General features: G+C 41.9%; 1 protein-coding gene across 7 annotated transcripts in view; it reads right to left on the reverse strand.

The window, feature by feature from the left end:
- Positions 1 to 22,269, reverse strand: part of ndst3 (N-deacetylase/N-sulfotransferase (heparan glucosaminyl) 3) — a 765,674-nt gene that overhangs the window by 384,345 nt on the left and 359,060 nt on the right. The window contains exon 1 of one of the 7 annotated variants that reach the window (XM_080191482.1): positions 15,600 to 15,674. The exons of 5 other annotated variants lie outside the window; for them this stretch is intronic. The gene's annotated coding sequence lies outside the window, so the exon portion shown is untranslated. Of the gene's footprint in view, positions 1 to 15,599; positions 15,675 to 22,269 lie in introns of those variants that run through there. One more of the 7 variants, XM_080191486.1, reaches the window with a different exon arrangement.

Consider the following 22,269-nt stretch of genomic DNA (forward strand, 5'->3'; position numbering starts at 1 on the left):
CAGCGGTTGGCACAGGATATTTATTGCGGCTGCCTGGTCCAAGTTTACAGAATGCAGGCCAAATTAGCCTGAGAAGCTGATGGACTTCACGATCTTCCCAATGCAAACGCAGCCAAACCCAAAGGAACTAATATCATTGTCAAGGGTAAGTAATGATATAAGAATCTAAGGGAAGAATAGCACAAATAATTGAAGAAGTAAATCACGTGAGCCCTTGAGCTTCCTCTACCATTCAACATGATCATGGCTGACCTTCTGTTTAAATCTACATTTCTGCACATGCCCTAGATCCCTTGCTAAGGGAAGAGACACCAATAATCTGCCTCTGCCATCCTTCATTAGAATGAGGGAGTGGGACTGGTTGAGTTGTTCATCCACAGCTTTGATATTGATTTGACAGGCCAGATGCTCTCCTTCTGTTCCATAACAATTCTATGATTTCAAGAGGCTATGATAGATTTTTGGGCTCAAAGGGAATCAAGAGATATGGGGACAGGATGGGGGTTATAGGGGGAAAGTCTAGTGATGTTGAAGTTTAGCTGTAAACATACTAAATGGTGGAGCAGGCTCAGTGAGTGGTATGGCCTACTCTTGCTCCTATTTCTATTGTTTTTTTTCTCTTGCGACATTGTTCAACTGAACAGAAAGAAATAGCTGCTAGGAGAATAGAAATTTTATTGTGTGCACCAACATTGATGATCTAACTAGAACATAGAGAAAACTGACAAGATAAAGATACAGCATGTACAGCAGAACTGGCACTGCAGCAAGTTTTATTCCTGTTCTAAAATGTTTTTTAATTTGGAAATGGTAACTCATTTTTTGATAAAATGTAGTGACATGGAAATGAAAGCTACTTTTTTTTTGTTTAGAAATTGCAGACATCAATAAAATAAATACGGTTTTATTGATTTTGTTAGATGGTGGAAACAGAAGGAGAATATTTAGCTTCAGTATTTATTACTTTGAGAGAAAACCTTTAAACATTATACGAAACAGAACTTTGTAAGAGGTAATCCTTACTTGCTTGTCAGGTTGAAAATGTGGGCCACGATGCATTCCCCTGCAGTCAGTAATGATTTTCTGGCACAGTCTCACCCTTATCCTTGCAGCACAGACCTTTCCTAGGCCATTTTTATCCGTGCCACCAATTTGAGGTCATTCAGTTGATTTTCGCAGTCTCCTGCATCAATCCCAGATTATTTTTAGATTTTATAGATGCTTTGGCCACATTCAACAAGACATTTCAACATCTTTTTGCCTTCCACACAGGATTTTGAGTTTGAAATATCCTCAAAACTTCTGATCAGCCTTTATACTAAAACACGAAGCGTGAATTATAATTAATGGATGCTTGGTTCATTATGTTTCTCCAGTTACCAAACAATGCAAAATAAGCCAGTTGTCACTTAAAGGTCAAGAGGGTCATTTCTGGTTGTTAAGCTATTTAATTTGCAGGATTCCATCTTATGTTCCATTGGGTGGCTTAAATCAGAGACAGCTGCAAATTATCATGCAAATAGCATAAAATGCCGTGCTAATGGTTGGGCAGTAGCTGTGCATAATTATAATGCTGTTACCAACAAAATATCCACAACAGAGAAAAATGCGCTCACAATGAAAACATTCAACACTCGCCAGAGCTTGAATTTTGGCTGACACTGAGCCTTATTGGGGTTGGCATTTAATGATGAGGAAATTGTCCAGCCTTGGCCAAAACATGAGAGCTGTTTCAACTGTGGCAGCAAAAGTGGCTCTCGTGTGGCCAGGAAATCCAATGTAAGATGAGTTGCCAACTGGCTGTCTTCTGACAGGTAGGAGAAATTACAAATAAACACCATTTTACAATTAGTCAGGGGGTAATTTGGACTGAAAATGCTACTCTAAGATTTAAAATAAGTCCATGGATGATTTCCTTTATGATTATTTGCCTCTGCAAATGACAGCAAGGTCACCAGTAGCCAGTTTGCACTTTGCCTGTGGGGCGCATATATGGGCATGGGATAGAGTTTTATGGAGCATGAACAGATATTTCTTGCACTGTAAACAGGGTATTTAATGTGAATATTCCAACAAAGAGCATGCAGGAGAAACCACAGGCCAAATTTGCATGACTGAGGTGGGTAGCTGGAGTTGGACCACAAGGCAATAAGTAGTACGAACAGGAATAGGCCATTCAGCCCCTCAAACCTGCTGCACCATTTCAATAGGATCGTGGGCTGACCCAACATTCCTCATGTCCATTTTGCTGTCCTTTCCCTGAAACACACATTTCCCATATGGGCAGACTTGCCTTGGTTTACAGGGCCCTGGATCACTTTTTTTCACTCTAGGGAGGCAGGGAGTGAGATAAAGTCAGCTTCACCAACCTTAGAAGTTGATGCTTGGTGACCATGAGGCAGGCGAGTGTTAAACCAGGTTGGTTAAATGATTGGATATCTAGATTTCCACCTGTTTTCATTATGAATGCTGGGCTGAGAATCCAAAACAATAAAAGCGATGTATCAGCAGGGAATTGTTTTGACAAATGAAATGAATTGCTGACTTTGCGTGATTAGTACCTTTTAGTGCTTAAAGTAAGGTATTCATTCCGTAATCTCTTTTGTCAATGTCTCAAAGTTTATTTGAACATGATTAGGAGGTGTGATATGTTTGAAGCCTCTATTATTTGTACTTTAATGGTCTGTTTAATTGACATTTTATAGGATGTAGGTCTTTTTTTCAAAGAACATTTTGGAATAAATTTTGTTTTTTGCTAGCAGTTCCACACTTTCCATTGTCATTATGTGGCTCATTTGTTGTGTACTAATACATTCTGGGTGAATAGGCTTCAAAGGGACTTAATCCTAATTTTAAATTGGCATGGAGAGCATAAAATCCATTGGGAGTGACTTGAGGTCATGAGTTGGCATGGAGGTCATGAGGCACTCCAGGAAGTAGTTGGGGGTCACAGGTTGACATGCGCGTAATCAAGTAGCAATCAAAGTAATCAAATTGGTTGAAATACTTTTACACCTATTTTCTAAAAGTTTCCGAAATCCAGAATATGGTTCTTCTGAGGGGCCATTTGCCACAGGCCCTGAAGAAGCTGCCCCAATGCCACAAAAATTGTGGGGGCTAGGAACTGCCTTTCTCCATCAGAGAATGCTCACTACCCGCACCCTAATCCTGTGACTGACGGAACCAGAAATGGGGTTGGGATTCCTGGAATCTGGTTCCGCCCTTCCATTTTTGAATGACTCTGAAATCATCCCAACTCCATAAAAATCTGGCCCTACACTTGCATCCAATATACCTGAAGCCCACTAAAACATTGATGGTGCAGGAAAAGCTTGTGGCCAACCACTGTAACGCTGAATTCATTTGTAAAATATGTTTCTGTTGACTTTATTAAAAATAAACAAATCCTTAATTAAAGTACAAAATATATACAGTCCAAAAGTATATTTTGTTTTATAATTGTGAGCAGCTTTGGGCTCCATTCTTAAGGATGGATGGGCTGGCCTTAGAGAGGGTCCAAAGGAGGCGCACAGGAATGATCCCAGCAATGAAGGGTTTGTCCTATGAAGAGCAGTTGAGGAGTCAGGGTCTGTACTCGATGGAGTTTAGAAGGATGAGGGGGGCTCTAACTGAAACTTACAGAGTACTGAGAGGCCTAGATAGAATGGACAAGGAGAGGGTGTTTCCACTAGTGGGAGAGATTAGAACTCGGGGGCACAATCTCAGAATGAGGGACCGCTTCTTTAAAACTAAGAGAAGGAATTTCTTCAGCCAGAGGGTGGTGAAACTGTGGAACTCATTGTCAAAGAGGGCTGAAGAGGCCAGGTCATTGAATGTATTTAAGACAGAATTAGATAGGTTCTTGATCGATAAGGGGATCAAGGGTTATGGGGAGAAGGCAGGAGAATGGGAATGAGAATCATACTAGCCATGATTGAATGGTGGAGCAGACTCGATGGGCTAAATAGCCTTATTCTGCTTCTATATCTTATGGTCTTATCTATATGCTATACACACAATTTCCTTACAGAAAAAAAATTTCTTCTGTTTTTCCTTTGGAGTAAAATTGTAAGTGCACGTGGGAAGAATCCACCTACAATCAGCCTAAGATGAGTTGAACCATTAGGTAAATACTGAATTCCACAGAAAATAAAGATTTGCACAAGAGAAGGGAAAATCAAAAGTATGTCAATGTAGAATATTGTTTACCATATCCTAGTTCAGTAGCCAAAGATAAATGTACTGTACATTAAGGGTAGCTTTTCCGTATGACTTTCAGTTAACATTGTTAGCAATTAATAATATTCATTCTTTTTAAATTGAACGATTTTCTAAAATAAAAACACTTGATACTTTAATACTAAATAATTACACTGGTGCTACATGTCCAAGTTTCATCATTTTGTGATATGTGTGATTTGTAATGGTGACTTTTCCAATTGCTGTAAATACCACAAAGAAAATTCTTCAATCCGGCATCACATATTCTTACAGGCAACGCTGAAAATGTAACTATATTTTCAGTCTAAAAAATATTACTTCTGTGAGCTGCCTCGTGTCAAAGTTTTGTTTTAGATTCTGAATATGGTTAAATTCATAGTATGGAATTTTACAACGAATCATTAATCATTTTAGATGGGAGCACGTGAGTTTTTAAAATTGATATTTGGATCATTTTGAATTTTACAGTGTGAAGAAAAGGAGCAGAATATTTCAGTTTGACAGACTAAAGATACATTTATATAACATCTGATGGAGTACAAAGTATATACCCTTCAAAAACTTTATTTTGCCAGCAACTTGTACTGCAGGAGATCAGAATAAAGTTGTGATGGTTTCTCAGTACTCCAAGGTGGGGGGGTGGGGTGTCTGCTCATCTGCATTACTGTGGTATGCTGCCCAGCACTAAGCATACTGTGACGGACTGCATGCTTAGCATGGAGTCAAGGTTTGTGCGTGGCTAGCGCCAATTAAAGCCAACCTGCATATCTGAAAGCCAGCCTGGACTTCTTAAAGCAGAGGTGCATTCCGGATGCAGCAGATGCTGGAAGTGGCTGGGGAAGACTTTGAGAAAGAAAAATGATAGAAATTGGCCAGCAGATCAGAGGGAAAGCAATCCTAGGTTCTCAGATCAGAAGGTGGAAAGGAGGACAGAGGAGGCCCTCCAAATGTAAACTAAAACTGGTGGGCGCAAACATCCATGGAGGTCAGTGCCAGAAGCCTGGTCTTGAGTACTGGACAAAATAACTTCATAAAAGTGGCCAAGATTACTGAATGCATCTTTAAATGGCATCTCCTATCAACCATTTTGCCAACTGTTGAGAGTACCATACCCCCATTACTCAACCATTAACAAATTCTAGAAAGCAGGCCTCATGTCTAAGTCAGACACTTCATCCTCCCAAACAAGCTTTGCCCCCACATTGCACAGTTTCACATACTTACATCTGTGACAGGTACAAAAACTGTAATACACCCGCTGAAACTTTTCCCTTTCTCTTTTACAGGACATGATAGCACATACCAGGAGACAGCAGCAAAGGGCCAGTGAAGGACAAGCATGGCTGGATGTTCTCAACCGAGAAGGAGAAACTAGTCAACATTATTGGATTCATCACTGAGAGCATGGTAACCAGCATTGCTAAAGCTATCGATGATGTAGCTTATGTACCTTCCAAAAACCTACTTCACCTTCACCCTGCAGCCTTACATGAAGTATCGGATGCAAATGATTATTCTGTTTTGCAGAGCAGAGTGAAAGAGTAGCACCTGTGTCAGCTCCCAGGAGAGTGGGGTTGCAGATGAGTTCTGCTGTAGGGAACTTAAAGTTTACTTATTAATGTCACAAGTAGGCTTACATTAACACTGCAATGAAGTTGTTGTGAAATTCTAGTCATTACGCTCCAGCGCCTGTTCGGGCACACTGACGGGGAATTTAGCATGGCCAATGCACATAATCAGCATGTCTTTCGGACTGTGGGGGAAACCAGAGCACCACAGGAAACCCACATAGACACAGGGAGATCATGCAAACAGCACAGACAGTATCCCAAGCCAGGAATTGAACCCAGGACCCGGGTGCTGTGAGGCAGTAGTGCTAACTACTGCTTCACCATGTCGCCCTCGATGATGAATTTGATCATATGGAGAAAGCTGATGTGTGTGCAAACTAGAACTGTTTGGTGCATTGGCAGAGCGGACAGTGATTCTCTTCTCACTGTCAAGGAGCATGAAGGAGTTCAGCTCCAATGTGGCACAGCGCTTCACAAGGAGCCCATCGTTCCCAACATGGAAGTGGTACCCAGCTCATGATAGCATTTGCATATCTAGCAGTGATGCAGCATCTGGTAGCCTCTGTCCCTATGTCCATTCCAGCATAAACAGAAGCCACCTAAATGGCTGGACTTAATGCAGTCTATCACAGCAGGAAACATTGCAGCCTGGCTCTTCATTTGCCTCCTGGCAGTGGCAAAACCTCCCTTATAAAGACAGAGAGGCTGGCAAGGGATTCCAGGCCATTGGCAGCTAGATGTCAAGTAGGCTCAGTAATAAGCTAATGACACCCATTATCCTTAATCACACCACAGTTTAGTGGTGATCAGCCTCCCAGTAGACTCCCCCATTCACCACACTCTGCCTGATTGAGAGACGCAGCATCTAGAAGTGGTTCTGATCACAGAAAGCTACCCCTCCTGCCCTGGCCTTCAATGACCCATGCACCCCTCCCTCAAAACCCAAGCATGTGGTCCCCAATCCATTCCACACACCTTTGATCTTGGTTGCCGAGAAGATCTTGGACCTCTGGTGGGTGCATTGCCACCACTCCTTGGAGCTGGTAATGGGCAGCTGTCAACATTTGATTGGCTGACAGCTCTCATCGTGCAGGACCTCCGCCGCTGGGATCCTCAACCATGGGAAAGGCTCAAGGGCGGCCACTTAAATGCCTGAAGGGCACTTGATCCCTTTGGCGCCTCTCTCTGAACTGAAGGGCAGAGTTCTCCACCAGTGGATGAAATCACTGTCAATTTGACAAAATTTCAGCTGTGCCTTAGTTCTGCACTGGAAGCTCAGACTGAGATCATGAAATCTCTGTTTGTTGCCACATAAGAAGCTAGGCTTAGCATAGCTCAGCCTGCTACCATTATCGATGTGGATATAAATGCTCAAAGAGGCTTTTAGGGTGCCTCAGCCCGGCAATCTGTGCTCCACTGGATGATGTGATTAATAGATTTGCTATCCCAGTGAACTGGCAGTGGTTCCATGGTGAACTTACTGACTTATCTAAGGATGACAGTATTCCTGCTCTCACCAGTCACACTCTGTGTACCTCCTGTTGCCTGACAGCCAGCTAACCAACTAGCCCAAATTGTTGCCACCCAGGCTGAAACGGTGCAGGTTGAAGCTAGGCCCTGAAGGCCGGGAGCTGCACCAGAGCTTCCTGAAAGGTCATCTATTGTTTCCCCCATTGAAAGTCAGCAGCATTCAACCAGCCCTGCTGCAGCATTGGGGAGTGTGGTGCCTCGTGTGCCTGAACACATCCTCAGCTGTGTTTTAGGTTCTGGTACCTTTCAAGATCAGTAGACACAGGCGCTGATTAACATTGCAACTGTTTCTTTATCGCTGTCACAGTCAAACTAATGAGGAAACATAGATCCTGTGATGTCACGATGCACTGGCTTACAAAGTATGGCAAGCCAGACAAAACAGGTGAGAACCAAAATAGCAAGCCAGGCCTGGAAATCAGTGCAAGAAACTAACTGATGTCACAGTATGCCCACTCTGCGTACTTCTGGTGTACACACAGAGGGGCACCCGCAGTATCAGCACCCCAAACACCTCCCCCCTCCAACCTCCCCCCCCACCCCCCCCCCGCCCCCCACCAACAACCCCAGGATAGTGGCACAATGGTTGGCATTAATACCTCACAGCGCCAGGGACCCAGGTTTGATTCCCAGCTTGGGTCACTGTCTATGCTGAGTTTGCATGTTCTCCCCATGTCTGTGTGTGAATTTGCTCCGAGTGCTCCTGTTTCCTCCCACAGTCTGAAAGACGTGTCAGTTAGGTGCATTGGCCACATTAAATTCTCCCTCAGTGTACACGAATAGGCACTGGAGTGTGATGATCAGAGAATTTTCACAGTAACTTCATTGCGGTGTTTATGTAAGCCTACCTTGAGGCACTAATTAATAAATAAAACCCAGGGCTGCCACTACAAGGTAACCTGCATTTAGCTGGCAGCCTGGTAAGCGTCCTTGATAGGGCCTTTGCATATTTGAGTTGGCTGCCTAATTCTAGTACCATTGGCATAGCTGAACATGGGGGCCAATCTGCCACTGATCCATAGGATTATATGCCCCACACCCCCCCACTACCCACCCATCCCAATGCTTCCATTCTCACCTCACAGGATCCTCACGTCTGTTTACAGGAGTAACCTGTGCCACTCAATCCATAACACTACCTGCAGCACAGCCACAATGTGTAATAAGTGTATTACCATTAAATATGTAAGGCTGGTCACAGGGCATAGATTTAAAATAATTGGCTAAAGAACTCGAGTGAAATTACGATAACCTTTTTCACACAGAGTGGTTGAGATCTGGAACAAATGATTAGATATCATGGCTGAAGCAGATTCCACTGGCATTTTCAAAAGGCAATCATTAGACAGTTGGATGTTGGGGAGATGGGCAAGACTATTTCTGGTTCAAGAAGCTGGGACCTATTGTGCATAAATATAGTGTCGAACATGGATTGGTCCCCTGATCATGCTTGGTAAAGTACTGATGGCTTGCCATCACCTTCTGCAGCATGGCTGACCAGGAAACTCGCTCACTCTTACTGCCTATCATCAGACATTTTGGCAAGTTTTACAGGCTGATAATCAACCTCCTTAACCACCTTACGAACACATCTTCTTTGGCCATCAAGTTCTGAAGTGATACATGAACCCAGAGCTTCTAGTCCAGAGGTAGTGATATTACCATTGCACCACAAGGTCTCCTATTAACTAACATTAAAGACATAACATTTCTCTATCTTAAAGTATTTGCACCTCTGCTGGTTGAATGTCATATGACCTACAGTGACATAAGCAGAGGGGTTTGTAGGCTTTTAGAGCTCTTCTAATTTGGACCTTGCACGTTAATACTCCTAAATAAACATGCATTGTTTCTGACTTTAACACACGAGTGTGGCACCTTATTACTTTTCTTTCTTTTTGAAATTCCCGGTCAGTATTTGACAAGAAATAGTTCATTTTGTTTGGGACTAATGATAAGGGAACCATAACGTTCAGAGAGGTAATCTGCCGACCAAGTAATAGTGAGAAGGAAGTGCAATGAGAAATACACAAAGAAGTCTACAAAATGGATAAATTACATTGACAAATAATTATTGGGAATTCAACTACCCCCAAATAAAGTTACAAATAGGGGGTAGGAAAAGGAAAGAAGAGCATTACATTTTACAATGTATACAGGGCTCCTTTCTTACCCAATTTGTAAGAAGTTCAAGCGAAGGGAAATCACCTCTGCATACAGTAATGAAAATGTACTACAGCAGATACAAGATGATATCACAGGGGAACACATAAGGAATACATTGAAATTGACAAAGGAGCAGCACTCTAAACATATAAACAACGAAGGAGAGGATGGCAAATGAATTATGAAAAGATCTGAGAAAAAGTCAAAACATAATTAGGAAAGCAAAAAAAGGAACTTGAAAATTAAAACACAAATGGATATGAAGAAAGTATTCAAGCACTTTAAAAGATATGTGACAAACAAAATAAAAATGAGGATAGGAACTTAGGGATGAACTCACAGTCAATGGCAACTAATTCGCTTTCTTCAGTATTTATCAGGGAAACTAACAAGGCAAGCAAATATTAAAATTGAATGTTGTATTGATTTGAAAGGAGTGTAATCAAACTTAGAGTAGATATGAATTGATTAGAAAAGGGAAGTGTGCCTTAAAATTTAGCAGACAGCTAATATGGTTTGTGTGCCAAAAAGGAGATACAACAACTCCAGGAGAAAGTTGGACCAGTTAGCTGAACGTCAGTGGGAGGAAAGGTCATGTAATTCTTACTCAAGGATGTGGCAGAAAGACATCTAGAAACCTAAAATACAATCACGAGCAGCCAGCATGATTTTCAAAAGGAAAGGCCATCCTTGACATTTCACATTGAATTCTTTGAAAAAGTAACAAAGAGTAGACAGGGTTAATGTCACTGGTATTATGGCTACAATTCCCTGGGGCCACTAGCCCCAGTAGGAATTGCAATGGCCTGGTAGTTGGGCAGGGGGTCCTGATCCGCCTTGCCAGCCCCGATCAGGTTCCCACGCAGAATGAGTGGAAGCCTAATGGATATTCAGAAATGGACATTTAAATGCCATTATGGGGTTTCAGGCTGTATGTTCTTCTCTGTACTGTGAAACCATTGAACTGCTCTAGTCACTTCAATTTCCATGCCACCTGGAAGCCTTCAAAATCATCGCAGCACGCCATTCTATAGAGGGGATTGCCCTTTCTAACTCTCTGAAGCCCCAAGTGTGAGAAGATCCCATTGAAGTCCTCAGACCTGCTTACTAAGCCCCATTCTTTTAACAGTGCAATTCTTTTTCAGGTCATTGAACCTTCCTGGAAAGCTCAAAAGCCTTGAAAAACATTGTGTTCTTCAATTGCAGGTTGCAGATTGAATTAATAACTCACTGGCTAGGAGCTTTGTTTGTTTTCCTTTCCCTTCACAGTTGAATGCATCTCATGTGATTTTAAACATTGTAGGAAACAGGAAGAGAAAAAGGGAAATGAAACCTCCTGGTTAGTAGGTAATTGATCCAATCTGTCTATCAAAAGCGGAATGTCTATCAACATTGTGATTAAGAACAAAATAAGGCTTGTGGTAGTGGGGGCACTTGAAAGTGGGGGTCGGATGGGGCAGGACCTGAAGGGATTTCATATTAGAGTGTCCGTCTTACCCAGGGTGGGAGGGAATGAGACTTCCGGCTCGTTGGTTGGGTGAGTGGGGGGTCAGTTCACCCTTGCGCCTGCATGGTATGGGGTAGGGTCGGGCGTGCTCCTCTTGTTGGGCTCATGAGCATCACAGGCTTGGAGGACCGAAGGGCCTGTTCCTGCGCTGTATCTTTTCTCCATAGCCTTATAATACAATCAGGAGAAGGGATAATTAATTAGGGATAAGCCAACTTTGATGAGATGGGGAAAGAATGCATCTGAGTTGAGTAAGTTGGAATCAAATGTTGGCAGAAAAGACAGTGGCTGAACAATGGGCCACCAAAGAAAATAGTAAGAGTAATGGACTGTTAACCTTTTGCTTAAGAGGACTGGAATATAAAGAGGTATATCGTAGTTACATATAGCACTGGTTTGTTACAGTTCTGGGCATCACACATTAGGAAGAATATATTAGATGTAAAATTTGTTCAACACATTCACCAGAATAGTGAATATTGCAGCCAATATCAAGGTATTTCCCTGAAAAGGGAAAGTGGAACAAAGAATTCCACAGAGCCCTGGGTGTCAAGAAACAGGTAGAGATAAAGATGAAAGGGAAGAAGGAGGCATGCAATAGATGCCAGGTAGAACATTCAATGGACAATCCCGCTGGATATAGAAGGACCAGAGGGGAAGTGAAAAAGACTAATAAGAAAAGCAAGGCGAGAGCATGAACAGAGACTGGCAGCTTGCATAGAAAGGAATCCTAAGGCTTCCATATGCATGTAGATGATAAAAGGGCAATAAGAAGAGGTCGATTTGGGATAAAGAGGGGATCTGCTCATTGAGGCAGGAAAAATAGAGGAGATATCAAATGAGTACATTGCATCTGTCTTTACAAAGGAAGAAAATACTACACAGGCCAAGATGAGAGAGAAGGTAACTGGTACACTAAGGAATTTATAATTGAGAAGGAAGTGACTTTAGAAAGGATATCTTTATTTAAAATAGGTAAGCTATCAGGACTGGATGAGATGCATCCAAGGGTACTGAGGGAAATGAGAGTGAAAATTGCAGAGGCACCAGTGATAATCTTCCTTAGACACAGGGATGGTGCCAGAGAACTGGAGAATTGCAAATGTTACGCCTTTGTTCAAAAAGGTTGTGCAAGGTTAAAGCCGCAACTACAGGTCATGAGGCAGTTTGACTTCAATGGTCAGGAAACTTCTGGAAACAGTAGCTCAGGGCAAATTCAATAATCAATTAGACAAGTACAGGATAAATAAAAAAAGCATCATGGTATAAAAGAGAAAGTAGACATTTGGATAAAAATTGGCTGAGTGTCAGGGAGCAGTTTTGATTGAGGTCTTCAAAAGAGAATTGGATTGCTAGCTAAAAAGAAAGCATATGCATAGAGGGATAAGGCAGGGGAATGGGATTAGGAATAGAGCTCTTTCAGAGAGCCAGTGGTGAATCAATGGGCCAAATGGCTTCTGTAACAATTCTGTGATGTGGCTAGTGGTGTTATACCGCATTGGAGCTCAACTTTTCATTATATTTATAACCAGCTTAGGTGAGAGCCATTTAATCAGATTTGTTGATGACACCGTGTTGGTGGATACAGCACATATTGTAGACGGAACAAAAAAGTCACAAAGTGACATGGATAAATTTAATAAGTAGACAAAATTGACAGATAGAGTTCAATGTGGAGAAATGAGAGGTCATTCACTTTGGACCCACGAGTGATAGATCAGAACATTTTCTAAATGGGGAGAAGCTAGAAATTGTGTAGAAGTGGAGAAGATTTAGGAGTTCAAGAATAGAAATCACTATAAGCTAGTGGGCATGTACATAAAGTAATTAAGGAGAGTAATGGACTGTTAACCTTTCTCTCAAGAGGACTGGAATATAAAGAGGTAGCAGTTATATTATAGTTGTGTAAAGCGCTGGTTATCACACTCTTCAGGAAGAATTTATTAGATTTGGAATTTGTTCAATACATATTCACCAGAAATATATGGTGGCTAAAAGGAGTAAGACATTAGGCCAGTTTCCGTAGGGAAGTCTTAAATTTCCTTGAATGTAAAAGATTAAAGTGTGATCTAATTGGAGTCTTTAAGATGATTGAAGGATTTAATAGGATAAAGAGAAGCTACTTCCTTTGGCATGGAGTCTGGAACAAGGGTGCATAACCTTCATTCCGAGGTGGAGTCAGGAAACATCTTGTAACATAAAGTGTAGCAAACTGCAGAACTCTCTCCCTCCCAAAGGCTTTTTGAGGCTAGGTGAATGAAAAATGTCAAAACCAAGATTGATTGATTTTTGTTAGATATTATTAATAGTTCTGCAACCAAGGCTGGTAGGTACAGATCAGCCATCATCTAATTGAATGCTGAACAAACTCAATGGGCTGAATGACCTACTCCTGTTTCTATGTAGGCTGTTTTGATGTCAAGACCAGTTACGTTCATTTATTTTCTGGCATTTAGCCTCTTTGCCAACTTAATTCCAACTCTCAACCTCCCACATCCACCTTACATCTCCATGCTAACTTAGTTAGCATACACTATGGGCGACCAATGTTGAGATGAAATAAAATAAATTATCTGACGAAGATTTCACTTACACAATTTCACTCGTGAAATTTTATTCAATACATTGAAACCACTCACATATTTAATCCTTTGTAAAGACATTTGCATGCATAATGCTGATTCAAAGGCAATAATTTTCTTAATAACCTCTTGGAGCTGTCAATCAAACTGTAAATTTACCATACACTTTATTTTCTGTCTCCACCTCCCCCTCACCAAACTCGCAGTGATAATAATTGTTTGTGGAAATGGTAAAGCCGTAATAAGATGCAGGCAGGCAACTTTTCTTCAAGATTTAAAGGACAGGGGATTTAAATAATTTGAAAGCTCTACATCCCTTATCTGGCCTCCAAGAGCATTTCCAGCTGTACCATGAAGTTATGGCACCCACACACACACAAACACATTCACACATTTTGAGATTCTGTTTACTTTGATGCAGTATTCCTTCAAGGACCTGCATTTTAATTTGTCCTTCAGCTTGTTGATTTAGTTTATTGGGTTAATCAAAAGAAGCACACAACAGGATGTAAGCAAAATACTGTGGATGCTGAAATCTGAACCAAAACAGAAAATGCTGGAAAATCTCAGCAAATCTAGCAGCATTTGTGGGGAGGGAACAGAGCCAGCATTGAGTCTAGGTGACCCTTTGTCAGAGCACCACAAACAGGATGTTCCTGGAGTGAAAACTAGGTCTGCCAGTCCTAAGCACTGATATTAAAAGGCTGAGTTGAATTTGGGATTCCCTCATGTTCTTCATGCGCTGCCCCGTTTCCCTTACTGTAAAGTGGTGCGTACCAGGAATGAGAGCTGGATTTCCAGTTCCAGATTCCGTCTGCCTTTTTAAACTTTGTAGTTTTACCAGACTCTGTAAATTCCAACTTTTAGTTACTTAACAGGATACTGAAGAGTGAACTGCTGCCAGATGTACTAGCATAGACTACAACATAAAGTACTGATGCATAACTCCATGGATCTCAGCAACCTTTTTGTCCATCAAGTAAGTGACTATTCTGCATGTGTAATCTTCAACAGTGAGCATTTTTAGGATATTTAACAGTGGAGTACATCAAACTAAATCCTATTTTTGCCTGGCATGGGCTGAACCTCAACTGGTTTACTAATACCCATCAGGAAAAGGAATGTCAGCCCCATCAGTCAGGTCTACACATGATTCCAGTCTCAAGCTATGGAGCTGACTTTTAATATGCTTAGACGATAAAAATTGGCTTGCCTGCATCACTCATATCCCAAGAACAAATTTAAAAATAACACGTTTATTTTTCATCAATCAAGATAGGGACTCTGGAGGATTTTCCTTTAGTCAAAGCACACAAGGCCAATTGTAGCACATCAACTGCTGACTATAGACCCTTTTTTCATAGCTTTAACACCAGCTGCAGTCCTCATTAAAGGGTTCAAGGACATTGTCCTATTTTTTCTGCCTCTCAAAATAAAAGCTAAGAGAAAGGCACCGTGATGACCTAGCAATGCATTGCAGGTCAATCCGCACCCAATTTAATATATTGGGTCTAACCCTTCTTCAGAATGGTTCTGACTGAAGCCTGTAATGATCTAACCATTTCTGTGTTAACTGAAATTAGTTCACATGTATTGAAAATGTTCCTGCACTAAGCAATTGGAGAAAATTCATAAGAGTTATGCTGCAATGTACGTGATATGAAGGCAAATTATACATTTGTTCTGTTTAAAAAATGAAGTTTGTTCTTTTTTCTATTAAATTATAGAAGAAATTATTAAGGAAGAAACAATCAATATAGAATATTTTATTGTGTATGACACAAATCACAATTGTCCCCATTTTTTGGGCAACACTTGCTGGTCATGATTCTGCTTTTTGCCGTTTTCACTCCTGTTTTGTTTCTTTACCCATCCCATTTCCATCTCTTTATGCCTTTCACCACCGTCTCTTTGTCATTTAAGTACTCTTGCTTTCTGTGCTATTATCAGCCTTCCCTTTTGTTTTTTCTCACTTTGCTTGCCCCTGTACCTTGCTGAATCTGTTGTGTAGCTAACACTTACCAGTTCTGATGAAGCGTCAATGACCTGAAACATTAACTGTTTCTCTCTCCACAAATGCAATCTGGCCTGTTGAGTGCCAACCTGTTTCAGGAACCAAAATATTTTGCTGTTACTGGTGGTAGTGTTGGTGAAAATGGACTAGATGTGCAAAGCAACAATTACATTTCTTCAAGATACAAGGGCTCTGGTGAGTTCAAAATACAATTAACCTTGTGGAGCACAAAAAAAATGGCTCTGTTCCCCAGTGATATAATGTGACAAGTATGAGCTGATTTATTTCTCAAAAAGACAAAAAATATTAAAGAGGTATTTCATGCAGTTGTTCATCTTTGTCCTCTTAATGTTCTCTGTAATAAATCTGTTGGAGCTTAATTACATTTTTTTCCCTATCACAGTAACAATTTGAAGAGATAATGTTGTTGCCATACTCCACACTCCCCTAAAACTGTCATCAAACACATATTTCAAAGTAAAAGATGTTACGCTAATAGTTTGCTTAATAAGAAAAGCGCCACAGGGGTGTAAAACTAGCCAATGCCACCAGCACAATACAGGCTCATAACAATTCGACCTGAGCTGAATTCACCACCTGAATGTCCTTGGGTAGCATCTGCGTTAATCGATCACTGTACGCTTGATCCTGATGGTGAACTAACACCTTTGGCAAAGTTGGGATCCTGATGTGAACTGGAAGAGAGGGGATTTCTTGACACCATCAGTATGGGTTTACATTTAGATCCAAGTTCCAGAAGAGGGAGCAGAATGCACTAATTCAGTGAACATTCAATCCCACTGAAGGAGGAACTCTAGTTAAGTGCATGCTGATGGCGTACGCTAAAAGTTTAAAGTTTATTTATTAGTGTCACAAGTAGGCTTATATTAACACTGCAATGAAGTTACTGTGAAAATCCCCTTGTCACCACATTTGGACACCTGTTCAGGTACACCAAGGAAGAATTTAGCCTAGCCAATGCACCTAACCAGCACATCTTTTTGATTGTGGGTGGAAACCAGAGCACCAGGAGGAAACCTATGCAGACATGGGGAGAACACGCAAACTCCATTCAGTCAGTGACCTGAGGCAGGAATCAAAACTGGATCCCTGGTGCTGTGAGGCAGCAGTGCTAACCATTGTGCCACCATGAAACTCTGTAACTGAGGAACAAAGGACAAGAGACAGATGCTAGTTAGAATGCCACAACCTCCCGTGATAATATTTAGAATTGGACAACAATTTCTAACAATACACTTCCCATTTAATAGAAAGTACAATACATCAAATTGCTCCAAATCATCATGATTCATAAACTAAAAGGACCAAACTGAACATGATTAATACTTTGCACTTTTGAACTCCCTCCTCCAGTCTATTAAAACCGTACACTTGACTACTAGCATTTTCCAATGAAATGACCTTTACTCATTGTCCTTGAGCCTGGTTTAATAGCAGGGTCTCCAAGGTAAACACTAAGTAGTGTATTCTAATTTCATCAGGAATAGTTTTTCCCAGTAGGAGGCCAATATATTTTTAATGAGAAAGTGGAAACCCGACAATAAAAATATTTGATCAAAGCTGAACATAGCTTACAATGTCTATTGATAAAGAAAATTGCCCCAAAAACAGATAAACTGGAGTAACTTATCACTTGAGTGCACTCATATGGTCAGAAAACTCTGGCTAGTGAATTAGTATGACAAATACTCCCAATATATGTTCCCAGTTTCTAAATAAAGGGTGCTGAAAAAAAAACATGATTTCTGATTAGTTTGATGGTAGAAGTGAATAATTTATTATATCTGCAAACAAACTTGGTAAACCCTGGTGCTATTACCAGCCTATATTCAAGTGTGAGGAGGAAATTGAAGTGGAATTGTGAAAGTGGGAAAGATTCTGAACTGCAAATTGTGTGTGGCGGATCCATCAAAGTATGATTAAAAATAACTTCTGTTAACTGTGGTCCATAATTTCCAGGGAATGGAATCACAGCCAGATTGCCACTCTGCTCCTACTTACTTGCACTGAAATGCACTTTTCTCATCTTATTTAATGACTCAGGCTGGATGAGAAGGGACCAGTCACTTTGAGAAGCCAAGCAGTAGCCAAGTGTGTAAGGTAACTGTATAGGATGGGATGGCTGGGAGTCAGGTGGTCAGTGGAGAAGGTCAAGTGGTCAGTGGGATGTGGAGGGCAGTCAGGTTGTTGGGGCCTAGTCAGGGGTGTGGGGAGAGGATTTGTGAGGTTAGGGGAAGCTGAGGGATTGGGGGGGGTAATCAAAGGAGTTGGAGGTGACGGTTTGAAATCAGTGAGGGCAGATGGGGCTTGGCCCTTGTAGGGGTTTGGGAGGGTAACTGGAATTGGGAGCCATGGAGACGAGGGAGGGGGTGGTCAGTGAGGTGGGGAAGGGGCAGTAGGGTGGTATTAGGGGGTGGATTCCTTGGGTACGGAGGTTCAATCGTATACTTAACCAAGATTTAGAAATGGTTTTCATTCATCTGAAAACTTTTCCTGGGTAACTATTTCTATTAGACAGACAGTCAGAACCATCTAAAATCTGCAATTTAAATTGAAGTACCAGAGAGTTCCCAATACAGTTTAAGCTCCCCAGATAATTGCAATCTTTACATAGATATCTTCTTGGATGGGGTGGGTTCCCCCAGTGCAACTTTGGGATAGCCTCAGGTAAGGTCTCCGGAAGTTATGGGGTCCATTACAATCAGTTGCTTTGTGGTGCATCACTGTGTTATGTAGGCAAACATTAAAAATGCAGGGTCTTTTGGCTATTTAAGGACTCCCTGGAGGTGCTGGCCAGGCACCTGCTTGCAAAGCACCCACAGGTGAACTTGTGTTCAGCAGCATGAGGGATCAACGTCCCACCCCAGTTGCCCCACACCGCCTGCTGTCCCATGTCCCCGCGTTGCTCAGGGTGACCAACCTCCCAGGTTTTACTTGGGCAGCACGGAGGCTCTGCTGCCTCCCAGGATTGATTTGCAGCTTGGGTCACTGTCTGTGCGGAGTCTGCACATCTGTGTCGGTTTCCTCTGGGTGCTCAGGCTTCTTCCCACAGTCCGAAAGACGTGCTTGTTAGGTGCATTGGCCATACTAAATTCTCCCTCAGTGTACCTGAACAGGCACTGGAGTGTGGCCACTTGGGGATTTTCACAGTAACTTCACTGTAGTATTAAGGTAAGCCTACTGTGACACTAATAAATAAAGTAAAAATAGCCATCACATATTTGATTTGGTTTCTCCATGCCCTGGGTTAACTGTTTCCAGGATGCTGCTCGCCCTTTAATTAAGATTTTTAAAACACACCCACCCTTGCTCCACCCCCTACAGCCTGATCTTTATATCCGGCATCCTCACTCACCACTCGGTAACTCCTCTCTCCCTGCTCTCACAGATTCACTATACCCACCCCAGCTCCATGCACCCCTCCCCCTTGTTTACAGGTTCGCCACATCAAAGTGCCCCTTAATCTTTTTTGCCTGACAGTCAGTCAGTCTGATGCACCATTTAAAGGGACAGGCATCAACCTCTATGGTGAGATTTATTTGACTTGCATCTTCCATGACAAAGTTTGTGGAAGCATCATGGAGTGTTGTGGTGAGTATTGTGGGGTATTACATCTCGGTGGGTTTTAAAGGAGTATTTGTAATCTGAAGTGAATTGAGAATCTTTGTTAACTACTAGAACTATTTACAAATAGTCAGCAAAGGTTACAACTAGGAGCTGTCTCTGTGCGGTTCTAACTCCAAACTGACCCCCAGGTGTGGGTCATGTGCTTTCTTACATCACTGTGCGGATGGCATTGTATTCAGTGTGTACCATGTGCCAGGCTCTTATACTACAGTGAGTTGGTGAATTTATCAGGCAATGTTATTATACTCTGACAGAAAGATTGGTGATCTGCCCACACAGAGGTTGTAACGGATGGGGACTGTAATTGCAGCCCCTCTGGGTCTGCACCGTGACAGACAAATGGAGCAGAAGATGCAGAGATGAAGTTGCTCTGGGCAGGGGAGGAACAGTCTCCACAGAAGACCCTGCCACCATGGAATTTCATAGAGAGCTATCTCCACCTCAGCAAGGAGCAATGCCTGAAGCACCTGATAGTCACAAAGGTGGTGTTGAGTGTTCAGTCAACTAGCAGCATGGGTTACATTTGGCATAAAGCTACAATCAGGCATATCATGATCTATGTGTTCAAAAAGGGAAGAGAGCAAGTTTTAGTCTGTTATATTTAAAAGCTGGACAATATCAGACAGCTTTGTTTTATATATTGTCAGGTCTTGCTGCAATGGTCCGTACCTACATGCTGCTTGACCTGGACAACATTCAGATTTGGACTGATAAATGTTAAGTAACATTCATACCACAAAGATGGCAGGCAATGACCATCTGGTTAGAGAAAATCTAACCATCTCCCCTTGACATTCAATGGCATACCATTGCTGAATCCCCCACTAACACAACATGCTGGAGGTTCCCATCGACCAGAAACTGAAGCAACCATATAAATACCATGGCCACAAGAGCAAGCCAAAGGCTGGGAATTCTATGAAGAGTAACTCACTTCATGTCTCCCCAAAGCTCATCCACCATCTACAAAACACAAATCAAGAGTATGACAGAATACTCCTCACTTGCCTGGATGAATACAGCTCCAACAAGATTCAAGAAGCTTGATACCATCCAGCACAAAGCAACCCATTTGATTGGCACCTCATTCTCCACCTTAAGCATTTATTCCCTCCCCACTGACACACACTGGCAGTGTGTACCATCTGCAAGATGTACCGCAGCAACTGACCAAAGTTTGTGACAGCACCTTCCAAACTTGCAAGCTCTACCAGGTAGAAGGTCAAGGGCAACACCTGCATGGGAAATCACTGCCTCTATGTTACCCTCCAAGTGACCACGCCATCCTCTCTTAGAACTATATCACCATTCTCTTCAGCATCACTGGGTTTAAACGTTGGGACTCCACTCCTCACCTCGTCCCCTCCCCTCCCCCCACAACAGCAGGGTGAGTTTACCCACAGCATATGGACTGCAACAGTTTAAGAAGGCAGCTCACCACCGCCTTCTCAAGGGCAACTAGGGATGGGGAACAGATGCTGACCTAGCCAGCGACGCCCACAATCTGTGAAAGAATAAAAACATAAAGGATCAATCATCGCACTTTTTATTTTCCTTGTTACTAACCATAACCTATTTGGCATGAAGTCAATCTCAATGAACTCTTGACCTTCCTTCTACATTGGTGCTTGGCTTCCTCACTTAATCATTTGTTTGCTCTCTGTCCTGGTGTAATGTTACACATTTTCTAATTTGAACAGAATCGATTTTCATCCCATTTATTAAGACAAAATTAAACTGTTCTTAGTCTGGACACAAGCACAAGTGAATTCTTTCAAAAGTAGTCAGAGATAGATTTTATAACAACTTTTTGTAAATTGGGGAACTAGCAAACAGAACCCGCTGGGGGTGCACAATACAGTGATCAGAGAGGAGAGGACCATGCCTCGGCAGTGCCTGGGCACTTCCAAGGGAGACTGCTGGGGATTTCTTTTGGGGGGAGGGGTGATGTCAGGGGTTCAATGGTGAATGGGGAGAAACATTGTGGTGGTGGTATGTGGGACAGTTCTGTGGTTGGGGGGGGGTGGTGGGGAACAGGGCGATCCCCATTTCATAGGGTCCCTTTTTTTTTAACTTTTTTTTGACATCCGGTGCCTGAATCTCCGTAGAGCTGCTGTTCTGGCAGGACGGGTCACTCAAAGCCCACCATCCACTCCAGGGCAATGTTGTGGCAACAGCCTGATTGTCTTTCAGCAAAGTGGTTCAAAATATGACGGGGAAAGCCAGCAGTGCAGCTGAAAGGCTACATACTGTTTTTCCTGTCCGAATTCACACTTTGTCAAAAAATGGCAAAATTCCATACAATACTATAAAAATCTCAGTGCCTATTTCCAAATATTTTGTCTGTAATTTTCTCCTTCTGCATTATCAGATCATAGATTGTTCATCGCACTTCACTTCATATCCAAGTATGGGGGATTGGCCACACAAGCAAGCTGTATCAGTATGGGTAGCTAAACACTTCACCTCCTGATCTAGCTGTCCTTTAACTCGGTTTGGGTATCAGGGTTCGCAAGGTGATGGAAATACAAATAAGACACACAACCTCATAAAAATATTTAAAGTTCCAACCCATACTCACTTTCTGGGTTTAAACAAATGTGTTAATCGGAACATTGACCAAAGTCCAGATTCTCTTTATGTCGTTTGAGTAATTTAGAACTGAATTAAATCCCAAGGCTATGTCATTGTTGGTTCTTTCTATTGGTTTGGGGGTTGAGCTGGTATCTAGATATGTTTTCATTCTTTTCTTTCATTTCTCCATGTTTAACCACACATTAGTTACTCTATTACATTGATCGTTTGTTGCTTCTCTAAGTTGCTTCTTGCGGGGTGGATGAATATTGTATTTGTCCCCTTGTTGTTTCTTTCACATCTTCTGTCATCATGTACATCGTTGTGACATGTATGCAAGTTTACGTTTCAAAATGAACCTTCATTTTCACCTGTTTCCTAATTTTAGCCAAATGTTTGATTACGTTCTTTCTTTCATTCAGCTCTGTAATGAATCTGGTGAGTTGAGTCATCTTA

This window comes from Carcharhinus amblyrhynchos, chromosome 1, assembly GCF_965287045.1.
Source record: "Carcharhinus amblyrhynchos chromosome 1, sCarAmb.v2.hapA, whole genome shotgun sequence".
NCBI lineage: Eukaryota > Metazoa > Chordata > Chondrichthyes > Carcharhiniformes > Carcharhinidae > Carcharhinus > Carcharhinus amblyrhynchos.